Here is a 14,493-nt window from a genome sequence, read left to right as displayed (position 1 = left end):
TTGGTTTTATGTGCATGCTGCTGGGTTTGCTGGCAAAAGTGCTGGTTCTTAATTTGTTGATGCCAGGCACTTATAGAATCAGCTTTGTGTAACACATTAAAAACTAGACTGAAATGTATTTGTTGTCACCAAAGTGACACTGTAATTATAGTAGATATCCCAATTTAGTTTTATGCTTTTATTTTTAGCCTCTTAACTTTCTTCCAAAGTTATTTGGGATAAAAACTTGAATGTTCAAACTTGGCATCTAATTAAATTGAGATTTAAAAAAAACTATCGGCCAGGACTTGATTTGTTTAAAATAAGAAATAAAGATATATTTCTGTTAATTAATAGAACAGCTTCAAATCAAGTTACTCAACAGGCCTGTTCCTGGCACTTCAAATATGTAATTCAGTTTTATGATGACCTAGTTAATATCTCCAAAGTAGGAAAGTACAGTGTCATGGTTTTGGTTCTCTATAAGCACTGCCAAGACAGAATTTGGGGTACAGGATGTTTATTAGGAATCATCACTTGTAAAAGGAATGGTGAGGAAACAGTTTTGGGTAGAGAGAGGAGCTGAACTGCCATGCAGGCCTGGTGAGCCTATTGAATGCAGCAAGGGTTTCTAGTCAGCGGCGGCCTGTGTAGGCTGAAGTGGACAGCCCTTCTGTCACCCTTGCTCAGGCACTGAATACGGGCCATCTTGAAAAGTGGGACCCCTCAGGCTAGCGGCACTCTGCAGCTGAGGCTGGCCCTAAGGTTGCTGCTTCCTGAAGGCTGTCTGCTGACCACCTATTCCACAGCTGGGCACAAAGGCCTTTCTTGAAGGGCATGGAGTGGCACCTCCCTGTGTCTACTGCTTAGAACTCTCATTATTGACAATAATACTCATACGTTATTTACTTGTATCATTATCTTCATCTGACCAATGAAAAAATGGAAGCAGAATACTTTGCTTAAGATCTTGTGGTTAATTCTGGACCATGCTAGGAAGAATAACCTATGTCTTATTCCTAGCTTTCAGCAAACTAATATCATGCTGCAGTGGACATATTTATTATTTTTAAATGGGTGGCCAACCAATATATGTGAAGAAAAAGTGAGGAAGAAGAATTGTAGCTACTTGAGAACTAGTGTGGTAAGCAAACAAGAAAAGGCTGGGTTTAGATTCCAACTGACCTGACCTCCTGGTATGTGTTCTCTCTGGCTCTGTGACCAGACGAGTGGCACGGTCACCCTGACCTCTAGGGGGCTGATCTGGCAGTAAAAGGAATGAAGTTGGTGTGTCATTTAAATAGTGTAGATGAAACATAGTGTGGCAACTGGTCTTCATAGCAGGAAACACAATATAGGCTAATTTTCTTAAATACCCAAAAGAAGTCAAGCTGCAAAATGCTGGTTAGAGAAATGAAAATTTGAACTTGAAGACAGAGAGAATTTTTCTCCCTAGTATTTTTCCTTTGTATCCTCCTATTCCTTTAGTGTTGACATATAAAGATATGAATTGACAGATTTTTGTTCTGGAGAAATTGCTTCTGCAATGTGGGTCCACTCCAGACAGACATGGAGAGGAGACTTCACAAAAAAGACAAGGAAGAATCATGGAATGAAAAAGATCAACTGAATCAACAAATATTCATGGAGTGCTTATTACAGGCCAGGTTTTTTTTTTTTTTGAAATTTGATTATATAGTTCATTAGAAGATCATCAAAAGTGCTATATCTGAGATCAGTAAAAATGGCCCACTGCCACCCTCTTGGTTTAGGCTACCATTATTATTGTAGGTTTATTGCAGTGGGTCAGCCAGTTTTCCTGCTGTCCACTGTAGGTTTATTTTCAACCCCATTCTTCACTCTACAGAAATTCTGATCATGTTATTTTCTGCCTCTCAGGACTTTAATAAAGCCTGAAAGGCAAGGCATAAACTGTTACCTAGCACCTACCAGCCTCAACTATCACTAGTTACATTACTATGCCCCAACCTCAACACCTGCTCTTTTGAACTCACTAATTCTTCTGACAGGCTTTGTCCCTCTTGCTTCAGGCCTTTGCCTACATTGTTTCCTAATTTTGGAATGTCATTTCTCTTTCTTTTATGCCTGGTTAACTTCTACTTGGTGTAAACATTACTCCCTTTGGGAAAGCTTTCCCTGATCCCTAGAATACATTGGGTCTCTCTCTCTCTCTCTCATTCTCCCCTAAGACTGCCTCCTAGAACTGCTCATGGGAGGTAGTAATGTGTTCCTTTGGGTGACTGTTTCCCTCAGCAAGCTGCAGCTCCATGAGGGCAGTGATGGGTCTATTTCAGCTTACAGTTGCCAAGCACAGTCCTGACACAGAGTAGGGATCTGATAAATCTTTTTGAATAAAGGGCTTAGAAGGATCACATAATCCTCTTCTGACCAGCATGTGCTTTCCATCTCACTCCTGGGGGCATCTAAGGATAGACAGAGACCAATGTAAATCCTGCCTAAGTTGAGCTCTACATGTGCTATCAGAGACTAAGAACCAAGCCTTTACTCTGATGTCTACACTTAAAACAAATTCTTTGTTTAAGCTTTGTACTCTTGATGATATTTTAGTGTGTGCTGTTGTGTTACATTAAAAAAAATCGTGGCAGTTTTGATTTCTTAAAAAAGTTATTTGCTTTAATGAAGTCATTGAGTTATGAGAAATGATAACCTTTAAATATAATACCAGTTTTTTTGTTTTTTTTTTTTGAGATGGAGTTTCGCTCATTACCCAGGCTGGAGTGCAATGGCGCAATCTCAGCTCACCGCAACCTCCGCCTCCTGGGTTCACGCAATTCTCCTGCCTCAGCCTCCTGAGTAGCTGGGATTACAGGCACGCGCCACCATGCCCAGCTAATTTTTTGCATTTTTAGTAGAGACGGGGTTTCACCATGTTGAACGGGATGGTCTCGATCTCTTGACCTCGTGATCCACCCGCCTCAGCCTCCCAAAGTGCTGGGATTACAGGCTTGAGCCACCGCGCCCGGCCATAATACCAGTTTCTTAAAGAAGCAGTTTGTTTTGAGGGGGAAGGGAAAGTCAAACTCTCATCCATGTTCGTCCTGAAAGGTCTCCTAGTCTATGGTTTTTCCTTGAACTAGTAGGCCATCTTTTCACGGTGCCCACTGTCTTGGGATAATAAGGAAGAGCTGAGAGGAAGATTTAGGGTGGAGCTAAAGAATGGAAATCTCTCAAGTTTGTTCACAAGAGCAGATGTAAACCTCCCAGTAATAAGTGTGCTTCTTGACTATTTTATGCTGGTATGAGTTCAGGCTGGCCTACTTTAAAATGGACATCTATTTTTATAGGAAACTCATGGAATGTCTGGAATTCTGCTTAGAAAAAGGAATCTGCATCCTGCTGTGAAGCAGCAAAATACTTGCTTTTTGTTGGTTGTGGTCTTAAGACTTCAATTCCAAAGGCATCCTAAAAATTGGACATGATTGACTCTGAAGTTCAGTACTGCCTTTTTAAGAACACATGAGCACACTTAGATGTGGAGCAGCTGAAAATGAGGGACTCTCTATAGTTTGAAAAATTAAAAAATGTGGGTTTATTCATTTTGATAGTGTGATTTAACTGATTATTTTGTTGTTCTGTTTTATTTTGAAACTATTTACTTTATGAAGCTTTCCATATGAATATTTATTTTCACTTTGAAAAAATTTTAACAATTGGGAGTTTAATTTAATTATTACCTCTGTGACATTTTAGTACTTCCTATAAATAAGCACCAGAATTAATGGATGAAAAAAATAGTTCATAATCATTCATGCAAATAACAATATTGAAATCATAATAAGAACAACTTTATTTGGAACCTTTTCTTATCTTTTTAATGTCACTATTAAAACTACTTCTTGTAAATTGCAGACTTACAGACAATGTTAGTCTTTCCAAGCCTTGAATATGCCATTCTGCCATATATGCTAGCCAAAAACTTAGTCACACACAGAGGTTTATCTAATTTTGTTTTTCAGCATAGTTCACCATTTTCACCTTACGGAAACATAGGTTGGCGGATCGACATAGTTGACTAATGCAGTTTCTTGCTTCAGTGTTTATAGCCTTTATTATTAACCAGAGGCTCCAAGTTGCTGATACCGTATTTTATTTAACTTTTAAGTTTACTGGGGTTAATAAGTAAGTGAGATCCTTCTAGCAGCATCATTTTCCACATTGTGAATATAATCTCTCTGGGAAATACAAGAATTCAAGAAAAAGGGGAAATTAGGTGTTTTTCTTGCTTAATCATTATCTTGTAAAAATCTAGAGAGAAAAGCAGCTCTTGTATTCTGAGGGAGTTTTTTTTTTTAAGTGGCTTTTGTTTAGCTCTCTGTGGTATGGCCCAGAAGAAAACCTGTTTGTTCTTTTACTAGCTCCACCCACCCCTGCCCTTTTATTCAGTAGAATTAATTAAAACTTAAACTTTACTCTTCTTTTGCTGATAGACAAAATTATCAACTACTTCCATAATAATAAAAATTTTGAAATCTCTGGAGGTGGGTTGGTGGGAAATGAAAGCTCTTTTTGGGGTGTTAGTGATATAAAGAGTAGTTAATTGACTTTGCCACTACTTTATTCTGTGACCTTAGGGAAAAACCATTTTCTGTGTTCTCATTACAAACTTAGAATATCTTTCCATTAAACTAGTGTTAAGTGGTACCCTGCTTATCTACTTCATGACTAAATAACTTTTGCAAATAATGTTTTGTTATTTATGAAATAGGTATTTTATTTTACATATTTCTTTTGAAAAAGTAGGGGCTGAGTTAGAAATTCATAAAATAGTTTGGACTTTCTCCTCGGTACAGTTAAAGAAACTCTTTTGTGCTCATTCAGGCATTGATTTAGGATTTAATAAGCGATAAATAAGGCAGTCTTTTTTCTTAAGTACCTTGTTTTATAGTGTGGAATGAGATTCAGAATCAGGAAGAATGTATATAAAAATCGCCCTTCTCTGTTGTAGGAGGGATTCAAACATTATGGGAGCCCAAAAGTAGTGATTAATTTTCCCTGGATGCAGTTTGGGTCATGCTAATTAACAAAGCTTTCCGTGGGAGTGGTGGGAGAAGGGGAAGGCTTAATAGAAGGTGTGACTTGCAACAAATATTTAAGGAATTTTTATTACACAGCTCCAAAAATGGACACCCTTGCATGTGTTAGAGAGCCAGGTGAACAAGATAGTATCTGTGCTCTCATGGAGCTTGTATTCTAGTGGGAGGAAATAGCTACATTAAAAAATAAGGTAGTATTTTTATAGTTAGAGAGGAGGGAGATCATTTCCAGGCATCCCTGCACTTTCTCCCCTAGGATGGGTCTTTTGTGCTTTGAGGAAGGTCAACAGCACATGTTGGGGGGAGGGGATGTCTTACCAGGGACCTCTCCCTGGTAATAGGAGGGACAAAGGGACACTGAAAATGGTTGCTCCAAGGTTTGCAACTTGATGGCGGGGATTGGGGGAGCTCTAACCTTAAAGGGTTTTGTTTTCCCAGTGAAATGCGAGGTCGTCGTCTGAGGTTGGGGTCAGGTGTGTGTGTTGGGTGGTTGAAGGAGAGAATAGCGGGTATGAAATAGTTGTCTGAAACAGGAGTGCTTATGAGAAATATAGGAGCCTGCGTGTCCATTTGGGGTGGCGATAATGAATCTAAAATAAAAGAAATTTGCTTGCTTATGTGATTTTTTTCTATTCAGCTCCTTGGCTACAAGTTAATTGTTGGATTTTGCTATAGTCCTAAAGGACTGAGCTTTTGATTGGCTGCAAATAAATCTGATGAATGGATGGATTTTTGACCAGTTTTATATAGGTCTGAGGGAACTCAAATGTTTTTTTAAAAAACCCTTTAAAATGTGCTCATTTAGCCAAAATTTTAACAGATTTCTGAATTCTAGTTATTTTCAAACATAAAGAATTTTGCAGTTTGACATTAAAAATATGACTCACTTTTCAATTGACTTATCAATTCATCAGTTGTTTTTCTAAGTGGAATAAATTACCCTAGGTGAAACAGAAATTGCAGAATATTTTTAGTTTTTGAAGACTAACATAATTTTGGTAGTATTAAAAAGACGTGCTTTCTTGCCAGTGCTGTCTAAATGTGAAGACCCTTCCCCCACCTACCCTGGCCGGTAATTCTGTGGGCTGTACTGCTCTCTGCATTTGTTTCTTTTAACAGCACTTTAATGTTTTCAATTCAAAAAGCTTTTAGTTACCAGTAGGAATGAATCCAAAATCAGTGACAGAAATTAATAAACAATACCTTCGAACAATGCTTTGTTACATTCCATTGCACAATATCTATCTGCATGAAATTCTTTTCTTGCAGATGAAGCAGAGTTTAAATAGAGCATAGGATCACTGAATAATGCCTGTAAGAAACATTTTAAAAACCTAGTTATCCCTTTGAGACTTTTGTCTATTTCCTTTTTTATCTCTCCTTGGACAGTATTTTATCCTGGAAATTAATTCTGCAACCCCTTTTGTTTCACACCTTATTTTTCTCAATACGGTGCACATTGTTACTTCTGCCCAAGTTACCTTCAATGAAAATGGTTTAGTACATTTTCATTCCTAACCTTATATTATAAGGCTGTATTATGAGTGTGCCAAGTACAGTTCGTATTGTTTTGATTTGAATATAACTGCAGCTACCAGAGGTCTAGGGGAATTTTCATTACCTTCCCTTTACTCCATGTCAGGATTAAATTGGACTGGGTATTGAGTTGGATATATTTACCATAGATTTGAATACACATAGATATGGAGGTTATTTGTATCTGTTTAGATAAAATTAAGATTTACATTCTTATTTATATTTAAATCTTATGTTCTCTAGGGAATAAATTTCTTGCCTTGTGATATCAATTATTTGTGGTGTACTTAGAAATTCAATGTTGGTGAATCTGTAGGTTTTGTTGAAAATGTATACACAAGTGTAAGTGGATTTAGTAATGTGCTCTACTCATTTTCAATTAGGAAGAAGTGGGATTAAATTTAGTCACTATTATATGGTATTTAGAGGCTGTGAAAACTACAGTAATAGATAACAACAATAACAATAGACCAGTAAGGGATTTTTTATTTTGTACCTGATGAATCTTTCAATTTTGGACAGAATTAATTTTTTCAAAAGAATATTTTAAACAAGAAAGCCCTTTTGAGTTTAGCAAGGATGCTTTCTTTGTGAGTATGCTTTAAATATGTCATTTTTGGTTTTTGCTAGTTTTTTGCCAGTGAGAAAATGAATGGAATATATGAGACAGTAATGCTTTAGCTGTGTTTTGATTTATGGTCTCTTATGACATTAATCATATTCATTTATATATGCAATTAGCAGTGAATTCTTTTCCTTTCCTAAGTGCTATTTAATAGGATTCATACTTGCATTCTGTTACCAAATTAATGGACTTTCTTTCAAAGTTAATACAAAGCATTAATTGTTGTACTTTTTTTCTATGACTTAGTAATCATATTCATTTATATATGCAATTAAAAGTGAATTATTTTCCTTTCTTAAGTGCTATTTAATAAGATTCATGGTTGTATTCTGTTATGAAATTAATGGACCTTTTTTTAAAGTTAATACAAAGCATTAATTATAGTACTTTTTTTTTTTTTCTATGACTTAGTGTGTTTTTCTTAACTTTACAGTCTAGTGCTGGATAGTAAGATAATCACCGCTATCTAACTGAGGCAGAAGGAAGTTGATTTGATTTCTCAGTACTATTGAGTGTGGAAGGCTGGAGAAGTCCTCACTGCTGATTAATGTATCCGCCTCATTATTTTTATTGAGCAACATTGTGCAAATTAATTAAGAGTTGCAGGGCCTGTGACTACGTAAACTTGATTTCCAGAACATCTGTTACTTCAAACATCTTACCTGCTAAATATTTCCTTCTTTTTGGGTAGATAATGGAACTATAAAAGAACTCTTCTAAAGAACCCTTTTAGGTGCTGGGTTTTCAATTTCTCTAGACTTTATACTTGTAGCTGAACTTTAAAACTTTATAATTTTGGGGTCTTGATTAGATTTATTTTAGGCATGGCACTTCTAGACTTCTGCTAACCAGTATAACTTTATTAATTAATATTTAAAAATAATACAGCTTGCCTAGTTTTTTGCTTGAGTGCCTTTAAATAATGATCTACCTCCCCTCCTCACAGCCCTTTCTCCCCCTTCCCACTTTAACCAGAAAGAGAGGTAAAAGCAGTTGAACGTTAGATAAGAAGTCTTCTAATGTTGTAGTCAACTGTATTTCTGAAAACTGGATACTACCCTGCTTCTAGTTAGTCCTATGACTCATTCATTTGCGTTATAGTACTCTTCTGGGGATGATCTAATAATTTTTCAAAGACATTCTGGCCTGTCCAAGAATATAACCTTTACAATATTTATGCTGTATTAGAAGGTGTTAATGGAATGCAGGAGAGCAGGCTCCTGAATGGCTGATTAAATAATATTTTTATATCCTCAAGTAATGTTAAAACCATGCAGTCTTAGTGGAAAAAAAGAGTGATTTCCAGCTGAGCAGCACTCTACTTGATTTGACCTAAAAATTAATATGTGTGGTTAAGGAAGCTGTATCTGTTACAGAGGCAATTTTATTCTGGTGTATGACTTGAGGGAAAGAATAGGTAATAGAGTTAATCGGTTCTGGCATCTGTAACCAAAGCCATAATGCTTTGAGTCTAGATTGTCATATTTTCAGCACTTTGGGCAAAATGTATTTTCACCAATACTGTCCAAAAAAATATATGGTTTTCTTTGAATTCAAGGTGAATAAACCAAATCCATTTGGAATTATAATTTTTATATAATTCATATTTTTTTCAAGGTAATTATGGTATTAGGTCCTAGTATGAAAAATGATACAAGTAATAAGAGTGTACAAAAGAATCTGGGATCGATTTAAGTGGTAAATTTTTACATTATCTAAGCTAGGCTCAGATGAGTCAAAATTTGTAGCAGATGTTCTGCTTCCCAATTATCTATCCAGATGTATTGTATACAGAAAGCTATCTCATCATTCGGATGTGACCTAAGTGGAAGTTAACCCTGTTCTACAAATTGAAATAGAGTTTGTTAAGAAAATAAATGGGAGAAAAAAATTGCAGGGGAAATATTTAGCTCCTTAATATTTTGAAGTCCCTAGTTTGCATGCCAATAATCTAGTGTGTTTTTCCACTAGAGAAGACAAAAGGTGTTCAAATGGTTAATTTTCTTATTATTGCTTTAATTAATTAATTAATAATTGGAGATGGAGTCTCACGCTGTTGCCCAGGCTGGAGTGCAGTGGCATGATCTCGTCTCACTGCAACCTCCATCTCCTGAGTTCCAGCAATTCTCCTGCCTCAGCTTCCCAAGTAGCTCCGATTACAGGTGTGTGCCACCATGCCAAACTAATTTTTGTATTTTTAGTAGAGACGGGGTTTCACCATTTTGACCAGGCTGATCTCAAAAACCTGACCTCAGGTAATCTGCCCACCTCAACCCCCAAAAGTGCTGGGAAGATCACAGGTGTGAGCCACCACGCCCAGCCAATTAATGCTTTAAGATTAAGGTGTCTACTTCACATAAGAAAATTCATTAAAATTTAACATGCAGGTATTAAAAATTTATGTAATACTAATTTCCAGTTACCTTATTCTAAATAAATACAGTTTCACACTAAATAATCTTTTGTTTTAACCCAGTAAGTTGTTACTTATATACTTTATCTTTTGGACTTTTATCAGCCATTTTTCATTTAGGCTAGAAAGCTGCCAAAAGTTACTTGCCGATTGAAGAAATCTAATTGTAAGATTTATCATCAAGGAAGTGATCCATTGACTTATATTCAGTTAAAACTGTTACAACATCATAAATACTCAGGGATCTCTCCTCCCCCTACCCTTTTCTGATGAATTCAATTCAACTAATGTTTCTTGAGCTCTATTTGCATGTCCTATGGGGTAGAGAATATATGAAAACTGCCTGCATTTACTGAATGCTTACTTCTCTCAGGGAGGAGATTGTTCTTCCTCTCTCTAGCCATGGAGACAGAACTTAAGGACATGTTGCCCCTCTCTTCATCCTCTCTAGCCTCACCTAGGAGGTGGGGCTCCCAATCCACTGGTTGAAACTATGGGCAACAGTGTGCTAGTTTTTACTTAGTACATTGTCAAGGCAGAAATATAGTCCCCTCCTTCTTTCTTTCCTCTCTCCATCCTATGGCGGGCTGGTCATTCTTGCCTTTGCAGTTAGTTGGAGGTTGGCCATTTTTCTGTTTTCCCATAGAGGGGTGCAGGTTTTGTGAGGATGGGGTGCGGGGATAGAAGTAAGAAAGAGGTCGCACTAAGTCTTGTGTTTATTTCATATTTAGAAATGACCTTTGGACTTAAAGATAATGCATATTTAGAAAACATTTCAGAATTGTGATTAAATTTTTGCTATTACAACACTACCCAATGGCTACCCAATGGCACTGAGTTTTGTACATTATTTCATTCCATTTTAGAAGAAAAATTGCAGTAAAAATTCCAGAATGAGAATGTCACAGTGTTACACACACCGACAAAGCTCTCATATTTATTCATGTAATGATTTTTATTATATATGAGGAAATTAACTAGTTACAAATAAAAAGGGGCAAAAAGAGACCAAGGAAGTTAGGAAGCATTTGAAAAGCCATTGCTTTTAAAAAAAGTAACAGCTTTATTGAGATATAATTCACATACAGTGAAGTTCACTTTTTAAAAAGTGTACAATTTAGTGGTTTTTATTATACTCACAGAGGGTGCACCCTACACCACTATCAAATACTGAAATACTTTTCTTACCCTCAAAAGAAACCTTATATCCATTAGCAGTCACTTTCCATATCATGCCAAAACCACTGATTTCTCTGCCTCTATGGATTTTCATAGCCTGGATATTTCATATAAATGGAATTATACAATATGTGGTTTTTGGTGTTCGGTTTCTTTCACTTTGCATAATATTTTCAAAGTTCATCAGTTTTGTAGCATGTGTTAGTACTTCATTGCTTTTTATTGCCAAATAATATTTCGTTGTGTGGATATACCACATTTTGTTTACTCATTAATCACTTGGACGTTTGGATTGTTTTCACCTTTTTGATGTTATGAATAATGCTGCTATGAATATTGGTATACTAATTTTCATGTGGACATGTTTTCAGTTCTCTTGGGTGTATACCTAGGGGTGACATTTCTGGGTCATATGGCAACTCCATGTTTTGCTTTTTGAAGAATCTACTGACTTTTAATACAACTTCTAAATAGGAAGCAGTCAAATACATGCAATATTTTAGAATTAGATCATTTGGGGTGAGCTACGTGTTGTTATATCTAACTTAAAACCCTTATTTTAATACAACATTTTAATTTTGTAATTATAGAGAATTTAGGCAAACTTAAATTATCTTTATTAAAGAAATAGATTATAATGTCTGCTTAGGACAGGTGCAGTTACTCATACCTGTAATCTCAGCACTTTGGGAGGCCAAGGTGGGCAGATCACCTGAGGTCAGGAGTTTGAGACCAGCCTAGCCAACATGGTGAAAACCCATCTCTATTAAACATACAAAAATTAGCTGGGTGTGATGGAAGGCACCTGTAATCCCAGCTACTCAGGAAGCTGAGGCAGGAGGATCAGTTGAACCCAGGAGGTGGTTGCAGTGAGCTGAGATCCCGCTACTGCACTCCAGTCTGGGTGACAGAGTGAGACTCCATCTCAAAAACAACAACAACAACAAAAATTGTGTCCACTTAGACTGAAAGATAAGTCAGATTTCCTCATATAATATTGATTAATTTCCATTGATTATTCATATTTAATTGCCTAAAATGGTAACCTGAAAACTAATGTTAATAGAGTTCTCATTTTTTTGAAGGACAAGCTAAAACAACACAGAATAAATATTAAAAATTGTGGAAATGTAGTCACCCATTTTATTTTATTTTAAAAGTACACAGTTAATACTCTTGTTAAGTTGCAAATTAAGTTAATGTCACAGCGGTTTTGTATTGGCCATCCATCACTGGCCTTACTATATATGCTGTTCTCGAATGAATGGCCCAAACCTTGAGAGATTTTTAGAATTTTTTGTTGAAGATTTCTTTCCTATGCATTTGTACAGTCATCCTGTTCTTTAGTAGCTTTTTTTTTAACCTCAAATTTGTGATTTTTGGCATGGTCTTGTATTCTTGAGTCCACATCTGCTGGCTGTGATTTTTTATTGATTTGATTTTATGCTCAGAGGGTAGAGACTTCAGTTGTCTTCACTGTTAACGTCCTCCAGGATAACACAGTTGTGGCATATTATGGGCACTACCAAAGTGTTTGTTTTATGAGTTAGTGAAAGAATGAATGGAATTTGGTGCTGTACCATATTATTTTCAAGAAGGAGGTATGGTGGAGCAATGTTTTATCTGCTATTTTTATAAACATTATTGAAGCCTCCTCAAAAATGGAAAGTTCACTGTTGCTTTAAAGGTGTGCCAAGTTTTTCTCCAAGAACAAAAGAAATGGAAAAATAGAGTAAAAGTTTTTGCTTAAGATTAAGACAATAGAAATAAACATGTTGTTTTTGTCTGAGAGTGTTTTTGGGTCATAGTATCAATTTAACATCGTGACCATGTGGATCAAATATGATGTGTATGAGATCACTTTGTACATTGTGCAATCTTGTCCCTGATTTTCTCTTTGAACATCTTTCCAAGTTGAAGATATGAGGTCCTTGGTATGAAATAGATTTACATGGGAAGACTTAGTTGATCCTTTCTACTGATCCTGAGCTGGATGACTGCTCCCCCTCTCTCCACTCCTATATGGAGAGTGGGCCTTGTCTCAAAGTATAGCAAAGGTTCTGAGGTGTGATGTCCTCCATCTTCCCTGGGAAATGCCTAGTCTTTGAGACCTGTGTTAACACATCGCAGAGAGTTTGTGGAAGGGTCAAAGTGCTGTTTTGATTGGCTGTCAGCATTATCAGTGAAGTTTGTAGCTTTTAATTGGTGAACAGATCTGGCCAGGCCTGGGCTCAGTTTGCCTTTGTCAGCAACACACATGGGCCCTCAGCCTGTCTACTTTTTCTCCTCTGCAAATGATGGCTTGAAATGGAGGAGCACATGATCCTCTGAGTTTGAGTAGTTAAGAATAAATGGTTGCATTGTTCTTATAAACATTTTTTGATTATTCTCTTTTAAAATATGGATAGTTCAGAACACCTCCAATAAATGTCACTTACTTTTGCAAATTTCTGTTGTCTTTTGCATATGACTGCAAGTCCACAAGATTGTGTTAGTAAGAACTCATAGGTAACAGAGTACTTTCAACATAACTCTTTTTGATTTTCACAAAAACTATATGGGTTAGGTTATTCTGACTTTACAGATGAAGAAATGGAGGCTCATACTGATCTAGAAATTTACCTAAGTCTTCAGCTAGTTAGTGGCACAAAGTCTGAACCCAGGTCTTTTGCTTCAAGTGCCACACTCTCACACAATCATTAGTTTTATAGGAAGGATGTTGGAAGTCCTAGAGGTGTCAAGAAGCCAGAAAGAGGACAAGATTTAGAACAAGATTACCTAGGTTTGTAACTTTGTTTTGGTTTTACTTTGATTGGCACTATAGGCATAAGGAAAGTTGTACCCCTTTAAGTAACGCTACAATAATAACTTTGTAAATCATTTACAAATGGTCTATGCAATACTCAAGGCTGAGAGGCATAGTATTAAAGCATTATGCTATTAAAGCCTTTTTCTTCCTTAATGTTCTTATCTGAACTGTGAACACAAACTCAGTTGGCTTCCCAGCCTTCACTCACTCCCTCCCTCAGTCTAGTCTGCTTGGTGCTAACAAACATCTTTTTAGGGTTCAAACTTATTCATGTCTTCCCCTCCTCTGTGTACTGATGTTTTCGTCTGGCGTTCAGAGCCCTTTGAAATACTCACAGCTGCCCTTTTAGCCTCATCTAAGCCATAGTTCCCATTCTAGTCATGTGATTCTATATTGAATCTTCCCAAGCACATCTTCTAATCATGTTGCATTTATTAATTTTCTCTGTCTATATGCAACAGAAATGGTTGCATTTAGTGCCTTGGTGAGTGATCCTTGTTCTTGGAACAGTGGAAAGATCCAGAGCAACCTGCCTGAGATTCTGTGTCCTATCTTAAATTCATTTCAGAAGATATCATAGTCTTTCTCTAGGTTGACCCATGTACCTTCCTCCCAGTAGGGCATCTGAATAAGGAGGATGGAGTTTCTCTAGGTTGGTTCATAAAAAGTAGCTGCATACCAGCAACTAGTATTTTTACGTAAGGATACCGAAACTTGAGAGTTTAAGAAGCTTAGCCAAGGTTTCACAGGTTTTGAGTTTTGGAGCCATGATTTGCAGAGCCTCAGTCATTAAAACACTGAACTTTGTAGTGGGCATTCAAAATGTTTGCTGGATGAATGAATGAATGAATGGATTATCATCAGTCTTATTAGAATG

At 36.6% G+C, this 14,493-nt stretch overlaps 1 protein-coding gene across 6 annotated transcripts in view; it reads left to right on the top strand.

Annotated features, from left to right (window-relative positions):
- The window catches only part of FSIP1 (fibrous sheath interacting protein 1), a 240,153-nt gene that overhangs the window by 121,979 nt on the left and 103,681 nt on the right, over positions 1-14,493 (top strand). The window lies entirely within an intron of this gene.

This window comes from Aotus nancymaae, unplaced genomic scaffold, assembly GCF_030222135.1.
Source record: "Aotus nancymaae isolate 86718 unplaced genomic scaffold, 86718_ANA_hifiasm-v0.15.2.pri h1tg000011l, whole genome shotgun sequence".
NCBI classification, from domain to species: Eukaryota; Metazoa; Chordata; class Mammalia; order Primates; family Aotidae; genus Aotus; species Aotus nancymaae.
This window is presented reverse-complemented; position numbering and strand designations above follow the sequence as displayed.